Source organism: Cetorhinus maximus, chromosome 17 (genome assembly GCF_964194155.1).
Source record: "Cetorhinus maximus chromosome 17, sCetMax3.hap1.1, whole genome shotgun sequence".
Lineage (NCBI taxonomy): Eukaryota > Metazoa > Chordata > Chondrichthyes > Lamniformes > Cetorhinidae > Cetorhinus > Cetorhinus maximus.
The window spans coordinates 81778458-81796841 of record NC_135895.1 but is presented as its reverse complement, the minus strand read 5'-3'; the positions used below and the strand labels follow the sequence as shown (position 1 = coordinate 81796841).

At 43.6% G+C, this 18384-nt stretch overlaps 1 protein-coding gene across 5 annotated transcripts in view; it reads left to right on the top strand.

Moving 5' to 3' along the window:
- Nucleotides 1-18384, top strand: part of fam20b (FAM20B glycosaminoglycan xylosylkinase) — a 207916-nt gene that overhangs the window by 34118 nt on the left and 155414 nt on the right. For 3 of the 5 annotated variants that reach the window (XM_078561519.1, XM_078561521.1, XM_078561520.1), the window contains exons 2-3: nucleotides 9106-9161; nucleotides 10671-10724. The exons of 1 other annotated variant lie outside the window; for it this stretch is intronic. The gene's annotated coding sequence lies outside the window, so the exon portion shown is untranslated. The remainder of the gene's footprint in view (nucleotides 1-9105; nucleotides 9162-10670; nucleotides 10725-18384) is intronic. One more of the 5 variants, XM_078561522.1, reaches the window with a different exon arrangement.

Here is an 18384-nt window from a genome sequence, read left to right as displayed (position 1 = left end):
GGGGGGAAGGCCTTAAATACCATAGGTATCAACCACAGATGTGGCTGATCCCTTGTGCATGCTCATAGGGTTGCTGTGGGTATTGGGAATCAGCAACACCTTTGAGTGCCAGCTGAACCTGAGCACTTATGTGCTACTTTCCCTGTCCTAAAGACACCAATCCAGCCCAATTTCATGACTCCTGTTCATCTCCCTGTACCTTTTAACATCTGCCCAGTGTAATCCCTCACTCCCCTCACCCCTCCCCCTATACAGTCTAATGCCCCACCCAGTCTAATTCCCCTCTCCCCCTCACCCTTTGGGATTACACTGAGCAGGGGATTACACTGAGTGGAGGATCACTCTCCCATTCAGTTGTCTCACTCTCTGACATCCCTCCGTGTCCCATCCAGCAATCTAGTACACAGTGAACAGAATTGGCAGGCTATTCCTACCTGTGATGTGTGATGATTTCTACGATCTGATCGCCCCTTGTGTAACGCCGGCACATTTGGTCTCGTATCGATTGGGCAATCAAGCTCTTAACAACTGGGGCACGAGGGGATCTTCCAGCGGAGTCTCAGAGTGTCTTCTGCCATAGGAATACTTGGTTCCCGTGAACCGCAAGTCGCAATATTACACGTGCAGTGTGTCAGGTTTGCAACTTTCATCTGCAAATGGAAATTGGCGCTGGGCCCATTGTTAATTGAGACAACATCTTGTGGGATATTGGGGACAGGCTCGGTATAAGTCACACCACATGGAGCTATCATATTTTATTCATTTTATTTGGGAGCTGAACACTCAGCAAAGCGCAACTTCAGATAGCATTGCTCCAGGGCCAACACTCCAACTGCCCCCCACCCCACCCCAGGACCTCAGCAAAACTAAGTACAGAAGTTTTCCCCTCATTGTAAGATGCTTGTCAGGTGTTGCCTGATTACTGTCACAGGTGTGGTGAGTGCATCTGGGATTTCATTGTGGCTGTGTGTGGTGCCCATTGTTGACTTGGTATTCTGTGACCTCTTCTGCCGTGAGCTAGTGGAGAGCCTGTCGAGGGAGAAACAAAGAAGAGTGCAGGCGTCAGTGGCATCGATTGGGACAGACAATCAACATTCAGCGTAATGGAGCTGAGTATGTGTGCCAGACTGCCACTATTGGACAATACATTGAGGGAGTAGGCCGCACTGGCTCTCAGAGCTATCACCTGCCCCCATGGGATCTGGCGGTGGGGGGTTGGGAGAAGGTGGTCAACTGCTTTGTGGGGGATGAGGGGCTCCTCCATGTGATGGGATCGGTGGAACAAAAGTCGTTGAAATGGATGTTATGCCTTCCATAAATGTGGGGCAGAATCTAGATGAGTTATAGGTGGGGCAGTAGAGCAAAGCTAATGCTGCAGAACAACAAAGAGAATCCTGTGCAGATGACGTTCCAGCTATGGACAGACAAGGATAGAGGTAGGGAAGCACAGTCACATGCAGACATGAAGGTGACGCAATGAAGACGGTGAGGCCGAGGATGAGGTTGAAATGGATGCGAAGGGATACCTTAACATCGTTGCTGTTCAGGGGCTGTAAGGCCAATGTATTCTTTCCACATGCATCGCTTGGTGCTGCACTATATACAGGACGAAAGTACCTCAGCTCTTTCATTCATCACCTACATTGGAGAGAAAAAGTTACACGTGTGTGCTTGAATGTTCTTAGCAAAAAGAACCATTAATGTAAAGCATATGTTTCCCTTTGTTGCCTATAGGGCCCTACGAAAGCCAAACTGAAGAATAAGTTTAGTGTTGAGAAGCAAGGCAAATTATCATTCAACTATCCATGGCTCATCTGTGTGGAACTTACATTTTGATGACTGTCTGCCTGCTGGAGTTTTGAAAACTTATTGCTGACATTAGGTACTCTCCACTCCTCATCCTTGGCCCTGGCCTTAGCACTTCCTCAGTGCTGTTCCTGGTGTCCCCCTCGTCGCTGGTGCTGTTCCTGGTGTCCCCCTCGTCGCTGGTGCTTTCCCTGGTGTCCCCCTCGTCGCTGGTGCTTTCCCTGGTGTCCCCCTCGTCGTTGGTGCTGTCCCTGGTGCCTCTGTACTTATCCTGGGCGTTGTTGCCAGCGCCCCCCTCCTCAACCTCGGTGCTGTCTCCAATGCCCCCCTCCGCATCCTCAGCACTGTCCCTGGTGCCCCCCCCACCTTCGCCCTTGGTGCTGTCCCTGGTGACCCCTCATTGGCATTGGCCCTGGCCCTGACGTCCCCCTCCACATTCTCGGTGCTGGCCCCGGCATCCTCGTCCTTGCCTTCGGTGCTAGCCCCAGTGTTCCCTTCCACACCTTCGGCACTGACCTCGGCCTACCCATCCCCATCCTCGGCACTGGCCCCGGCGTCCCCCTCCTTGGCGCTGGCCCCAACGTCCCTCTCCACATCCTTGGCGCTGGTCCCGATGTCCCCCTGCATATCTTCGCTGCTGGGCCCGGCGTCACCCTCCTTGCCTTTGGCGCCAGCCCCAATGTCCCCATCCTCATCATCTGCACCAGCCCCAATGTCCTTCTCTTTGACCTCGACCTTGGCACAGGCCCAGCATCGCCATCCTCTCCCATGACCTTGGCGCTGGCCCCACTGCCCTCCTGAGCCGTGAGCCTCGTTTCACAGGAACAGGGGAGGCTGCACATCAGAAGCATGAAGAGGTGCTTGGTGCCGCAGACATTAGAGAGCAAGGGTTTGAATGACCTCAAGGCTATGCAGCAGAACCGTGCCCCAGAGCAGGAGCACAGTTTGGGGGAATTCCCACTCCAGCAGCAGTGGAATCAGGAGGGAATATGAGCCCACACTGGCACTAGACACTACAGGCTGACTTCCTTTTCTGTGTTGCTTGCTTGCGTTGAACACTCCCCCCAAGTGCCTTTGGCTGTCCTTGCCACTTGACAGATGGCAGCTGTGTGTCACATCACTTGGCCCAGCATCTTCATCAAGGCATTCCATCTCATCTGGCAGTCCAGTCCAGGCACAGCCAGAAATGCATTGCCTCTCTCTGCATAATGGTGTGTGTAAACCGTTGCAATCGGTCTACGGGTTACTTTTCATTATCACTGAGCGCCCATGGCTGCTCCTCTCTAAGCCCCATGGCAACAGGCATGCTTGTCATTGTGGTTGACCGGGTTGTCCACCAGCTGTTGGGAGCAAGTGTCAGACAAGCCGAGATGCCTCTGCACAACAATGGCATGTTTGAAGGGCAGCAAAGTCTGAGGTGAATCATGGAAATAGTGGATGCGTTGGTTGCCATCTTCCAAAATTCTGTAAATTCTGGAACAGTCCCGGCAGATTGGAGGGTGGTAAAGTAACCCCACTATTTAAAAAAGGAGAGAGGGAGAAAACGGAATTACAGACTAACTTGGTGAACGTTGCTTAGCAGCAAATGTAGCCAAGGCATCGAGTCCTTGGGTGAATGCAAAGTACGGTGCCTTCCTTGTTGCTCAGCCAGTATCTACCCACATCCCCCACCCTTAGTGCTACAGAAAATGTTTTAACAGGTGAATTTGTCAGCTTGTGCGGAATGTCCTGATTAGGTTTTATCCTATTGTAGTTGTATGGTATATTGCCATCTTTAGTGCTGGCCACCATCAACTCAGGGAAACTTATCAGTTATTATATTAAACCCATCTGGTTCACTGATGTCCTTACCCAGTATGGCCTATATGTGACTCCAGACCCACAGCAATATGGTTGACTCTTAACTGCCACCCAGTTCAAAGGCAGTTAGGGATAAACAGCAAATACTAGCCTCACCAGCAACACCCACACCCTATGAATTAAAAAAAATGTAGGTATAGCCCTCATCCGAGTCATCCATCTCTTGACGATATTATCTTATTGGCCTGCCTCTTCTTTCATCTTTCCCAACATTGTTGCTTTCCCATATTTGATTGGTATATTTTTTCCTTTTTCTTAAGTTATGTGTGTTCCTTATTATTGATTCCACTAGTGCTCAGATGCCTGCATTCCATTTAATCTACAATGATTTGCACCTTTTGTTTGTCTGTACTGTTTTGGTTGGTCAAACCTTGTTCCAGTGAAATTTTGCACCTGTGGGATGGCAGTTTGCTGAATAGATATTGTAACATTTTACTGGAACATAAAGCACTAAGCATAACAAACTCCCATCTGATTGACCCCACTCCCTTTTATCCTCAACCCCCCATCCTCCCCCACACCACCACCCTGTCCACTCTTGTCCCTGCAGATGGGAGACATTACTGTTGAGAGGATGTTTCCCCTCGTGGAGGAATCCAGAACCAAGGGGTATAGTTTCAGAATAAGGAGTTACCCATTTAGGACAAGAGATGAAGAGGAGTTTCTTCTCTGAGGATCAGGGATGTTTGAAATTCTCTGCCCTAGAGAGCAATGGAGGTGGATTCATTGAATATATTCAAGGCTGCGATCGACAGAATTTTGAAATACAGCAGAATTGAAGGTTATGGGGAACAGGCAGGAAAGTGGAGTCAACACAAGGATCAGATCAATCACGACCTTATTGAATGGTGGAGAAGGCTGAATGGGCCTATGGCCTACTCCTGCTCCTATTTCTTATGCTCTTATGAATGGTACCAAAGTACAAATGAATATGTATGAAAAATCTAAATAGTCCTTCACAATGTTTTCAATCTTGATGAACTTCTCCTTCATTATATTTAATGTTTTGATGCTTTTGTGTACTTTGATCACTGGCAATGAATTGACATGATCAGAACCGGTTCCTTGAGATGTTTTTAAATATGCATCAGCCATTAGTGTGCACCAAGTTGCATGGATTTGAAATGGTAAATGAAGGTTAGTTTAGGGAGGGTGATACACAATAATGGCAAGATCGGAGATTTCTCTCAGAATAAAAACATATTAAGTCCATTATTTTAGATTCATGAATGCAGAGAAACATTTTCAGTTTGAACAGAAAGGAGGAATGCACAAAAATGTCACCAAAGTTTGGAATTCAAGATGAGTGGGAAATTCTGAGCTTCCCATAAGTACAATAACAGCATACATAACCTTGGCAGCTAGGAAATTGGCTCTGCCTAAAATGTTGTTTTCAGGCAATGATATTAGTTTTTTTTAAACTGGACCAAAATGCAGCAGTAATAACTTTTAATACATTTGATGCACATTAGGTTAATATGTGAAAAGTAATATCGCACCATTTAATAATATTAGCATATGTTGTGGTGTTATTCAAGCACCAGGAGACTCAGGAACAGGCTTCGATCATTTATTCAAGCGTACGCAGAGAGAGTCTGCCTTAGGCAGTCTAAGACAGTATTCTGTTAGCACATACAAAACTCATTTCTTATATACATTTAGTCACATAGCCTAGTGGCTACACAATTCTATTCTTATCAATTTATAATTACATACTCAGTAGATGCCTCTGGCCTTAGTTGCTTATTTTCTGTTTTTACATTTACCAGGCCTTGTTCTCACGTATGCATGACCTTCCACATCTTGCTGATTGTGCAGTCTGGCTGCATCCCGCTTTCAACACCCACTCCCTGGCCTTGACCTTTGTTCTAGTTGCTTGTTTGTCCTGTCTCGTGTGCATCTGCTGAGTCTGCCTTCTAATTCATATGTTATTTCTTACTTAAGACATTTAACCAACATTTTCAACCCTTTCAGCATATATTAGCATAATATGAGAAAAGTAATAAATCAGACCAGTTGTAAGCATGCATATAAAACAAGGGTATAAAAATCTCCAGTTTATATCTATTTTATGGATTAGACATGAAGGAAGAGAAAGGGGATTACTTGAGGGAATTGAGTTTACAGGATTTTCTCAGGTCTCCCAAGAATTTACATTTGTAGAATTGCATGCAAAATCAAATAAGTTAATGTACAGTTTCACAAATCTGAATGTATGGTATAAAGTACCTCTTTACTATGCATAATGAATCCTATATTGAAGGAGATTTAGTGGAACTGGAATAATATTGCTTAATAGACAATTAAGTTTCTCTGGCCTCAATGCATGATCCTAAATGTCATGAAAGGAGAAATCTGAACACCTTTTCTGGTATTGATTGGTTGCTTTGAATTTTTAAAAGTGCCGGTTAGCAGTTGAATGTGAATGTGTTGAATTTCCCCTGGAGTAATATGATCCATAGAGTGTTGTATGTTGTACACTGCATCCATTTACAGAGCAGCTGTGGGACCATTTGCACACAAAACATTTTTATTCCAAGCTGCCTTACAGCAGTTTTGTAGCTGTAAGACTACCAGGACATTCTGCGGAGCACACACAAGCTGACAAATTCCCCTTTTAAAACCTTTTGTGTTCTTTGTTCATTCAAATGAATAACATTGAGTATGATACTCAATGACAGTTGTTTCAAATTGCTGTCCAGATTGTTTAAGGGTGATTGTACAAGTTTGAGTATGAATCAATATAAATATTTTGTATGCCTGTAAAATAATGTTGTACATCAAACATTGCAAGATGTAAGTATTGAGTATTTTGGTGAACTCCTGACATTGCAGGGAATAGTAGTAAAAAAATATTGATATTAAAGTCACTTTTTATCTCAATGTGTGAAGCATCCCTAATAAGATAGATGAACTAGTGACATGAATAGAGGTAAATAGTTTCAATCTAATCACCATTGCAGAGACAGGTTTACATTGTGACCAAGGTTAGGAAATTAATATTCCAGGATACACGATATTTTGATAAGACGCAGATGACAAAAGAGGAAGTGTCGCCCTGATAGTAAAGAATGACATAAGGGCATTAGTGAAGAAGGAGCTTGGCTCAGAAGATCATGAATAGCAAAATTCAGAAAATGCTGGTGGGAATAGTTTATAGGACCCCTAACAGTAGTTAAACCATTGGACAGAGCATGAAACAGGAGATTAGTGAAGCGTGTAACAAAAACAATGTAATAGTTGTGAGGACCTTTAATCTTCATATAGACTGGACCAATCAAATTGCAATGGTAGTCTAGAAGATGAGTTTGTATGTTTTCCTGGCAGTTTCCTGTAGCAATCCACTTGCTACGTTAATTATTTAAAGCTGAGGGGTTGTTGTGATCTTTATGAATGCAAGTTTAATATAGGTGCAGTTTTTTGTTTGCTGTGCAGTGGACTTGGGCTGCCTAAATTCATTCCATATTAATCTGTGCAACCAACAAACAGACATATAATCAGTTTGGGTTAATTTTTACCTAGGTAATTGAGCTAAAGACCATTTGATAAGGTGCACATAAAAGGTCACTATACAAGAGAAGAGCTTGTGGTGTTGGTGTGATATATTGGCGTGGATAGAGGATTGGCTAACTAACAGGAAACAGAGTTGGGATAAATGGGTCACTTTCAACCTGGCAAACAGTAACTCGAGTGCCGCAGGGATCAGCGCTGGAGCTACTGGTATTTACAATCCATATTAATAACGTGGATGAAGGGACCGACTATATTGTAGCCAAATTTGTTGACAATACAAAGTTGGGTAGGAAAGCAAGTTGTGAGGAAAATACACTGAGTCTACAAAGATATAGATGGGCTAAGTGAGTGGGCAAAATTTGGCATTTGGAATATAATGTGAGAAAATGTGAGGTTGTTCATTCTGGCAGGAAGAACAGAAAAGTATTACTTAATTGGAGAGAGCTGAAGAATGCTGCGGTACAGAGGGATCTGGGTGTCCTCGTACATGAATCACAAAAAGTTAGCATGCACTTAATTAGGAAGGCAAGTGGAGTGTTGGCCTTTGTTGCAAGGGAGATGGTGTATAGAATAGGAAAGTCTTGCTGCAACTGTGCAGGGCATTGCTGAGACCATACCTAGGGTACTGTGTGTGGTTTTGGTCTCCTTACTTAAGGCGGGATATACTGGCATTGGAAATAGTTCAGAGAAGGATCACTAGTTTGATTCCTGGGATGAGGGGTTGTCTTGTGAGGAAAAGTTGAGCAGGTTGGGCCTCTACTCATTGGAGTTTAGGAGAATGAAAGTTGCTTTTATTGAAACATGTAAGATTCTGAGGAGGCTTGATAGCATAGATGCAGAAAGGATATTTCCCTTCATGGGGGAACCTAGAACTGGGGGTACAGTTTAAAAATGGGTCTCTCATTTAAGATGGAGACGAGGAGGAATTTCTGCTCTGAGGGTGGTTAGACTTTGGAATTCTTTTCCCCAGAGAGCAATGGAGGCTGGGTCATTGAATATATTAGACAGATTCTTGATCAACAAGGGAGTTTGGCGGAGCAGATTCAATAGGCCAAATGGCTTCTTTCTGCTCCTATTTTTTATATTCTTATGTATTGTCTATTGTTGGTGCTACACAGCCCTTTGATGTGTACTAAGATAGTTATGTCTCGTTAACTGGGATTTGCTTAGTGAAATGCAAGATGCTTAAGGTCATGCTTGGTTTAGTCTCGATTAATTAAAGGAGTTACAATAATTTTTGAAACAAGTTCCAAAGTCCACAGTGTTCAATGGAAGCTGGTTGGTTTAGGATGATTTTGATCAATTGAACCTTGTTAAAACTGTAATGTGTATCACAGCTGTTAGTTTAATTGCTTAAATTTATGAGCTCCGAAAGAAAAGTATGGTATAACCATGTAGAAAAGTAGCAATCTTGGATGCTGAATGTAACTTGTTTGGAAGGAAAACTCAACTAATGTTCTGATACACTTTGAACTACTGTTATGCCATGGTTGATGAATAATTCACATGCAATTATTTTACTGTAATCATCAATACTTAAACCTAGTGATTGTTAAAGACAAAGTTTAATAACATAGTGTTGGATTAATCTATCTCCATGCCTGACTTCATCATTAATCCTGGTAAGTAAGAGTATGACAGCACTCCTATCGTTTTGTGATCTGATTTGACAAATAAAATCAATACAATTTGGACTTGTGTACATAGAACACGTCAAAAGCAAACTAACTTGGGTGTCATATGTAGTTATGAATGGTAGGTCCTAATCCCATCATCAATGTTTGTGTGTAAGGAGTGTTGGTCGGGGGGGGAAATGTTGCAGGAAAATTAGACTGATATTTTGTGACTAAATGCATATTATGTATTATAAAATCTCTCACATATGGTACAGGATTTTGCAATGAAAATACTTTATTTTAATTTCAGGGGTTGAGTAATGAGACAATCCCGCTATCGATATGACAAAATATTGATCTTTTTAGGTGAGTACTCATGAAAATAATAGCTTGCCTCTGGCATACTGCCTACCTGAACCACCTTAATATGGTGTTTCTTAATTTGGGCAACTGAAAGAACTATATCTTATTTTTACTGTGATGCAATATTCATTATAAGTGAATTGTAAAGCTGGGAAATGAAACAGCTGAAAAAACTTGGATTTGTATAGCTTCTTTCATGAGCTCCGGAAGTTCCAAAAAGCTTGATGTATGTACTTACGAGATCTCCATTTGTTGTAGATAGTCCCTTGGGTGCAGTAGTGCTGATGGTTCCTGTAAGCAGCCTATCTAAATTTCTTAGGCCCAAGACAACGTCCACACCATCCAGTATGTAATTATGCAGCAGTGTAATATAAAACTATAACAAGAGTGACCCCTTTACGACCCTAACTATATATCATTTCTTGTACACAAGCCAATTTTTCGCAAGGTGGACTGAAGCACTTAATGAAACAAGATTAGAACAAATCCCATTGAGCAAAGCTGCTTTATTTTACAGGTAGCTCGCACATTTATAGAATAAAAACTCATTGAATTTTGCCTTTATTCAGCTTTCTTGAGAAAGAAAAGAAATTTTTAAAAAGTACCACATTATTTCTAACGATGGGTTTGCTTAACTTTTCCCTGGTCAGCCTTTTGACCCTGACCAGCTCTGGGATGAACATGATTTTCCCTTTTTTGGGCTGGACTTTTTACCAGGCAGAGTGAGTTTATTAATTGTTCATGTGTCTCTGACCCCTTTCTTTGTGTATCCAGCTTGTGGAAGGGCTGCCCCCCTGACTGTCTATCCTGGTCAGTAATTTGTCAGTAGGCCTTTCAATGTAGTAGTGATCCGCCCAACGACATGTCCTCTGTTCATTTCTCCTTGTCCTGCAGTCTTGCACTTTCCTCTTCTTGTTGCTTGTAGGAGCTTCCCATTTTCATTTTCAATTTCAATGAGCAGTATGACTAAGGGAAAGAATAAATGAGGTAGTTTCCCGTTGTCTTCCTCTTAGGTGCTTAAAGGAAATACAAGTCCTCTTCCCAAAGGATCCCATGCCATTATTCCTAGATTTTTCAGTTCTTTGCCGTCACCATTGAAAATTTGCTGGTTCTGCTGTTGGCTGTGGTTTGCAATTCTGAGCATGGGATCCTTGCCTGGGGTGACTTGCAAAGGACAGAGGCAGCCACCCCCGGAGATCTCAAATGACCCAGCTGCTGAAGGCCTTTCAATATGACAGGCTAATTCTCTAGCCTTTCCTTGGATTTCATATTTCAAGAAAACAAGCTGTTGAGGCTAGGGATCAGTTGAAAAATGAGGTTGATAGATGTTTGTTAGGCAGAAATATTAAGGGTTACGCAGCAATGTATGTGGTGGGTAGATGGAGTTAAGCTGGAGATCAGTTGTGATTTATTTGCATGTGGAACATGCTTGGGGAACTGAATAGTCTACTTGTGCTCCTATGCTCTTAGACTAACTTGTCTGGTTTTAATACACATTTTCTTTCCTTGCAGGCAGCAGTGCTTTTTCTTTAGTTTGGAGGAGTAAACAAATCCTTGGCCAAAGAGGTAAGTTTCAGACTCTTGTTGGAGCAGTGGGAGTTAGTGAGATTTTAGGAAGTGAACTTTAGAAATTGGTGCCTTGGCAGCTGAAGGTACAGCCATCAATGATTGGAAAGGGAGGTAGGGATGTTCGAGGTACGATTCAGAGAAACACTGTTTTGGAGAGTGCTGTGGGATTGGAAATGGCTGCAGAGAAAGGGTGGGATGAAGCCACAGGAGGATTTAAAGCCAAGGGCAAGAATATTAATGTTGTGGATGATCGAGAAACACTGTTGTCTGCAAGGTTGGACTTGATAGGAAATGAGTAGCAGACAAAAATAGAAACAGAAATACCTGGAAAAACTCAGCAGGTCTGGCAGCATCGGCGGAGAAGAATACAGTTGACGTTTCGAGTCCTCATGACCCTTCAACAGAACTGAAGGGTCATGAGGACGTGAAACGTCAACTGTACTCTTCTCCGCCGAAGCTGCCAGACTTGCTGAGTTTTTCCAGGTATTTCTGTTTCTGTTTTTGTTTTGGATTTCCAGCATCCGCAGTTTTTTGTTTTTATCAATGAGTAGCAGAGCTTTGAATGTGGGAGTTCATGGGGGATGGAGGATAGGCTGTTATAGCCCAGAAAACCAGTTGGTGAAGGATGTCACTGGACCCTTTCTTTACTCAGTCTTATATTTATTTACAGAGTGAAACATTACAAGCAGAGACCTCCTAACTTAACCACCTACGGTTTCAGTGTCTCTTTATAAAATTCTTTCGAGTTATCAACAGTCACAGATTGCAACTCTTTTGAGTACAATCACAGTTCTTGGTTTCCGGGAGTGGGACATGAACCCACAACCCTCTGATTCAAAGGCGAGGGTGCTATTAACGGAGCCACAGCTGACACCTCTAGTGTCTCTTTACTCTTTCGAGTTATCAACAGTCACAGATTGCAACTCTTTGAGTACAATCACAGTTCTTGGTTTTCCGGGAGTGGGACATGAACCCACGACCCTCTGATTCAAAGGCGAGGGTGCTATGAACTGAGCCACAGCTGACACCTCTAGTGTCTCTTTATATGTGTTTGTGTGGAACCCCAGTAAATACCCTCCACCTGTATATAATTAAGCACAATTGATAAACAATAAACATAGGTGGGATGCCAGAAAGGTGTTGCAGTACTGAAGTCTGAAAGTGATGAATGTATGCATGAGCATTTTGAGTGGAAAATGGGCTGAATTGGGGTTGAAGTTGGAATAGGGTCCTTATTATGGAGCAAACATTTGGTTGGAAATGTTGCCTTAGGATCCAATAAGGTGCTGATGTTGCGAAAAGCCTGAGACAGTGGCCGGAGATTGGGATAGAGAAATGGAGTTTGTGCTAGGGCCAACCAGAATGACTTTGTATTCCCAATGTTAAGCTGGAGGAAGTGTACATGCATCCAAGACTGCATGTTGGACTTGAGGAGGAGGTTTATGTTTCAAGTAGGTGGTGGAGAGGTAGAGTTGGGTCGAAAGATGTGTATATGTGTCAGTTGATCATGTGTGCAGCTCAGGTTGCCAAGGCACAGCTTGTGGATGAGGAAGAGGAGGGATCAGGAATGGGCACCAAGCTGAGTGGAGTTGATGGTGTGGAAATAGGAAGCAATTGTGAAGATGCAGTCCCATAGAGTTGTACATTGGAGAAGGGTGGTGCGGTCAATTGCTGTCAGAGACTGCAGAGCTCCCTGTCACTCAGACATGGCTCATTTAATGCAAACTTCTTTCCTATCCTTCCATTCCCAGAGTTTACCTTTAATTTCCAAAGCTTCATGTTGAATTGATTGCCTTTCGTAGCCTTATCATTTTGTAGTCAAAAAGAATATTTTTATGCAGTGAGATATGATCTGGAATGCACTGCCTGAAAGGATGGTGGAAGCAGGTTCAATAATAACTTTCAAAAGGGCATTGGATAAATACTTGAATGGAGGTAATTGCAGAACAATGGGGAAATAGCAGGGAAGTAGGACATGTTGGATGGCTCTTCGAAAAACTAGCAGAGGCATGAAAGGCCAAATGGCCTCCTTGTGTGCTGTAAAATTCTATTCGGTTGAGGAGCAATAATGCACCAAAGTCACAATCACAGAGGCTATCATTTGTTGCTTCTGTTATAGCCATTTCAGAGCTGTGGGAAGGGCAGTACATGAATTGGAGGGATTCAAACAGGGAGTTGCAGGAAAGAAGGGTACACTTCTGGGAGGCAACATGTGTATGTTTCTTGACGAGTGAAGAGTAATTGGAGATTGGACCATCACTGATGAGGATGGAAGGGCTGAAAGTAGGTTTTTAAGGAGGAGGGTGGCATAATTCTGCAGATTGTAAAATCTGCTCCCATATCTTTGAGTAAAACGTCCTCCTTCAATGCAAAACAGGCCTGTCTCTGAACATATTTGTTGCAACTCAGCATGCCTCCATGGTCCACACAATCAGCTCTGATCAAGAAATCTATTCATGGTCCCTGCTCTTTCATGAACTAACTTGAGGTGATATTTTGAAGCAAGGGATTAGATTGCTCATGTACATTGCCAAGTGCAACCTGTTGGCATGTCCATTTATCCACTGTACTGCCCACTGCCTATATGAGATTGAAACACGATGAATCAAATGACTGCAGCTCGATGTCATTCATTTTGGCTGCCTCTGCACACATGTATCTTTTAACCTTGATTTGATAAACCCTTGGCCGTTAGTTTAAGCTGGATTGGGAGTACTTCTTGGGAGTAAACTTTGGTGTACTGCTCAGCTTTTGGCTTTTTATAACTTTATCAGAAGCATTTTGACAGTCATTATTTCAACTTACAATTTCCCCAGCATCACTAAAACTCCACTCAGTGCCTATCATCACTTTGAGGCTCAGCTGCTCTAATGTATTCCTTGCTACTTTCCCTGTTTCAATCATTCACAATTTACAGTTTATTCAAACGACTGCACCCTATGTCCTTACCACAAAATCAGCTACTGTAATTCTCTATGATCCTTTTCCAGTACATATACCCTGAAAAATTGACTTTAAGCTGCTCATCCTTCCTTCATTTTTGTGCCATCGTCCCTCCCCCAGCTTTTAGTCCTGATGAACATCCTTGACTCTTCTGACATGAGGTTGCACCCTGTTCCCTGCTTCCACCATTGGCCATTGATGGCCGTTTATTCATAGTTATATTCCTGTCCTTTGAAACTTGCATTTGGGGATTCCTTTCCTTTTTCATAAACCTCATATAATCCTTTCTTGTCAAATGCTACTTTTCACTTGCCCTCCTGATCATTTTTCTCCCCCACCCACTTAATGCAAAACAATTTGAAATGTAATGTTGAATACTATTGCAAGGCCAACAAGCAACAGCTTGGATAACAGAAAGATGGACAATTGAGAGACTTAAATTTATGTAGCACTTTTCACAATGCCCTAATAAAGTAGTTTTTCAAGTGTATTTGCCATTGTAATTTAGGAAGCACAGAGCCAATTTGTGGACAGTGTGAAGGAATCTATAATGTTGGATTTTTTGTATGAGTTTTGGGGCTCAAGCACAGAGTGCACCAGGGACACAAGCCGTGCATGCTCCATTTCCGTGTCCCCTTTGACGACTGTTCGGAAACCTGACCACGAGACCTAGGGGGGGTGGTGCGAAATTTGCTCAGGTGACCAGGAATTTGGACATGGGGGGATAAAATGAGTCCACATAAACAGTTAGTTGTGAGCAAAAGAAGAAGGTCAGCTCCATACTGAAGTGCTGTTGTTAGCTCTTTTTCCTGGGTCTCAGGAAAAGGCGGGACACAGTTTATAACTCCACGTTGCTGGGGAGCTGGGGCTCAGAGAAGCCTGGGAGCAGTGTCAACTCAGTGAAGCTGAAGAAGTGTCAGCTTAGTGAAGCTGAAGACGTGTCAGCTAAGCGAAGCTGAAGAAGAATCTGCGCAGTGAAGCTGGAAGCCGGGGTATGGGAGCATGCCCACGGTGAGTAGTTGTCAGCCCCATGAAGCTGGGACTTGGGGCAAAGAAAAGCCTGTGGGCAGTCGTATTCTGCTTAGTTAGCTAGAGATCTTGGATTGTGCCAGTGATTCGATGCTGGAGTACAGCCTTGTAAATCTCGTGGGACACAGTCTCGGGAGAAGAGATTGAGCAACTGGGAGGTGAGCAGTCATGGGGCAGTTTGAGCTGAGTCCTGTTGCCTGACACACTCTTCACAGGTAGGATAAGCAAGAGGGTTTCCAGGCTGAGGTGGAATCGAATTCCACTCTGAGCTTTGAAATAACAAAGAATCTTCGCATCATGCCTAAATTCACTGAGGATGGAGCTGAGAGATATTTATTTTGTTGGAAATTGTTGGAAGCTGAAAGTTAAATCGATCAGTATTGGGATGCCATGGGAGCCTTTGGAAAAGACTGTACCAATAAAGGAAACAGGTGGTAAAACTGCAGCAATTGCAGTGTTCCCTCAGAACCTGCTAGAATGGTGGATATGGCTCAGATAACCAAGGGGATTCTTCTCTGGATACTGATGAAGTGAGTCAGGTTGCTGGAGGTTATAGAGGTTTTGCCTCTAAGGGAGAAGTATTCCCTTATTCTTCCAACTGAACAAATTAATATTTTAAGTTCAGTCATTGATAGTGGCTGTTCTAAATTGTGTCCCAAGTGATTTCATGAAAGAAAAAGTACTAACAGGGGTATTCATGGGATTTATGAACCTGTTCCCTTGTATAAAGTTAACTTACAGAGTTCCTTAGTAAATGGATTTGTTACTGAACCCATGCAATTTAAAATGTCACTCCACAAGTTGCAAGTGAGATGGATTTCAGTAACTTTCCTTATGCAGAGTTGGATATAGCTCTGTTCTTGGTTCCTGAAGGTGTTTTACACTACTAGAGGATAGCTGCTAAGAATGACAGATGACTACCGTACTCAGGTATGGGGCAATGTTTCATTTGCTCCTGGTCTGTAATATTACCGGGGAATGAGATGGAGAAGGCTGAGAGACCAGGTTGTACATGGAAGGAGGGTGAGGAGAAGGAGGGGAATGCAAAGAGAAGGCATCCTGGACTTTGTGTAACAGGATGGAATGTCACACAGTGGACTATGGGCTCCACTTTCACTTCGAACAACTTCCCCAGCCCAGTGTGGAACCACCTGTCACCACCCTCACATCCTCCCTATCTCAATGTTCCCTTGCTCAACATTCAGCAATAAGCCACTAACAAGAATCTTCACAAAACATCTTTATCAAAGAACATACCCAATTATAAGAACAACAATGAACTATTGACCTTTGTGCATTTCTTAATGTCTATCTTGCTGGTTACCTTGCATGTCCTAGTGCCCCTAAGCAGTGCTACTCTATGGCTGCAGAATGGCAGGTGAAAGACTGCAAATTTTCACAGGGGAGACTAGATGACCTTGCAGAATGCTCTCAAGGAGTTCTGAGACTTGAGGGCCTGGCTTCAGACTGCACCACCTTTGAATGGGTGTAGTAGTTGGGGCTGGCTGGCTGAGCGGCAAATGCAAGGGCACTGGCAGAGTGGCTGTGTTGGGGGGATGAATGCTGTCATCCTGAGAGAGGACAGCAGGTTTGTGCTCCACTGTGCCATTACCGCTCTCCCAGGGTGATGGCTTAGCAATCCAAGTAGTCTGCTGAAGCATAGGTTGCTGGACTTCTGTGAGAGCCTGCGTGGTCCATTAGGCACTGACATTTGCACCGATGGTGCCAGCAGTCTGAACTTGCATAGCAGCAACCATGAACTCCATTTAAGCTTCTGCTGCAGCACTGAGACATCTCAATGATCCCTCCTGTGCTGCAATGGAAGCTGAGACAATGGCCACCAGATGCTCCGTCATGGGTCGGTCCAGCAGTGCTGTCATGAAGTTGACCATCATTTCAATGCTAGAAAGAATGGTCTCCAGGCTCTGCATGATGCTCTGAGTCACCTTGGAGCCAGATTCCTCCATGCTCCTGGACAGGAGGCTTTCTAATAAGCCTGCCAATAATCCAAGCATCTCAATATGTCATCAGTGTCCTCCTGTATTATGCCCTATCAAAGTCATCATCTCAGTCCCCTGAAGCAGAACTCATCTGCAGCCTAGCCCTTTGGGAAGTTGGCACAAAAGCAACCCTTTCCTGCTAGCCTGACTGCAGCCCACTCGTACCTGGTGACTAACCATATGCGAATCCCGACTCTACTAATCTCTAAGCTCCTTGCGTTGAACTGGTGGCTGCTAGTGTAAGATCAAGTGACGATGCTTCCTCATCACTTTTGTGAGGTAACTGTTCCTCTTACCTCTGCTGGGTCAGTGCAGGCAGCAGTTTTTTTGAATCTGAAAGCATGCAAGCAGAGAGGGAATATTAGGGTGAGCAAGTTGGGTGAGCAGAAAAGTAGAAGTCTGATGATGATATCACCATATCCCCCGGTTCTGGGGGAGTTGGGACCAGTACAAACTGGACGGGTTACACCTGAGCAGGATCGGGACTGAGGGCCTAGGGGGAATATTTGCTAGAGTGGTTGGGGAGGGTTTAAACTAAAATGGCAGGGGGATGGGAACCTATGCAAGGAGTCAGTGGAGGAGGAATCTAGGGCAAGAACAAAGGACAGAAAGGGGAATAAGAAATGTGATAGGCAGAGAAATCAAGGGCAAGAATCAAACAGGATCTCAGTGAAAAATAGTAGGAATGGGAGAAGTAATGTTAAAAAGACAAGCCTTAAGACATGGCTGCAGGGTGACCAGGGATGGGAACTGAACATCCAGGGGTATTCAGTATTTAGGATGGACAGAAAAAGGAAAAGGCAGTGGAGTCGTATTGCTGATTAAAGAGGAAATTAACGCAATAGTGAGGAAAGATATTAGCTCCGATGATGTGGAATCTGTGTGGGTAGAGCTGAGAAACACTAAGGGACAAAAAATGTTAGTGGGGGTTGTATATCGACCCCCAAACTGTAGTGGTGATGTTGGGAATGGCATTAAACAGGAAATTAGAGACGTAATTATGGATGATTTTAATCTGCATATAGATTGGGCAAATCAAATTAGTAACAATACCGTAGAGGAAGAATTCCTGGAGTGTTTATGGGATGGTTTTCTGGACCAATACGTTGAGGAACCAACTAGAGAACAGGCCATCCTAGACTGGGCATTGTGTAATGAGAAAGGAATAATTGGCAATCTAGTTGTGCGAGGCCCCTTGGGGATGAGCGACCATAATATGATAGAATTCTTCATCAAGATGGAGAGTGACATAGTTGGTTCTGAGACTTGGGTCCTGAATCTTAATAAAGGAAACTAGTATGAGGCATGAGTTGGCTATGATGGATTGGGAAACGTTACTTAAAAGAATGACGGTGGATAGGCAATGGCAAACATTCAAAGAGCACATGGGCGAACTGCAACAATTGTTTATTCCTGTTTGGCGCAAAAGTAAAACAAGAAAGGTTTTTTTCAATGCTAGAAAGAATGGTCTCCAGGCTCTGCATGATGCTCTGAGTCACCTTGGAGCCAGATTCCTCCATGCTCCTGGACAGGAGGCTTTCTAATAAGCCTGCCAATAATCCAAGCATCTCAATATGTCATCAGTGTCCTCCTGTATTATGCCCTATCAAAGTCATCATCTCAGTCCCCTGAAGCAGAACTCATCTGCAGCCTAGCCCTTTGGGAAGTTGGCACAAAAGCAACCC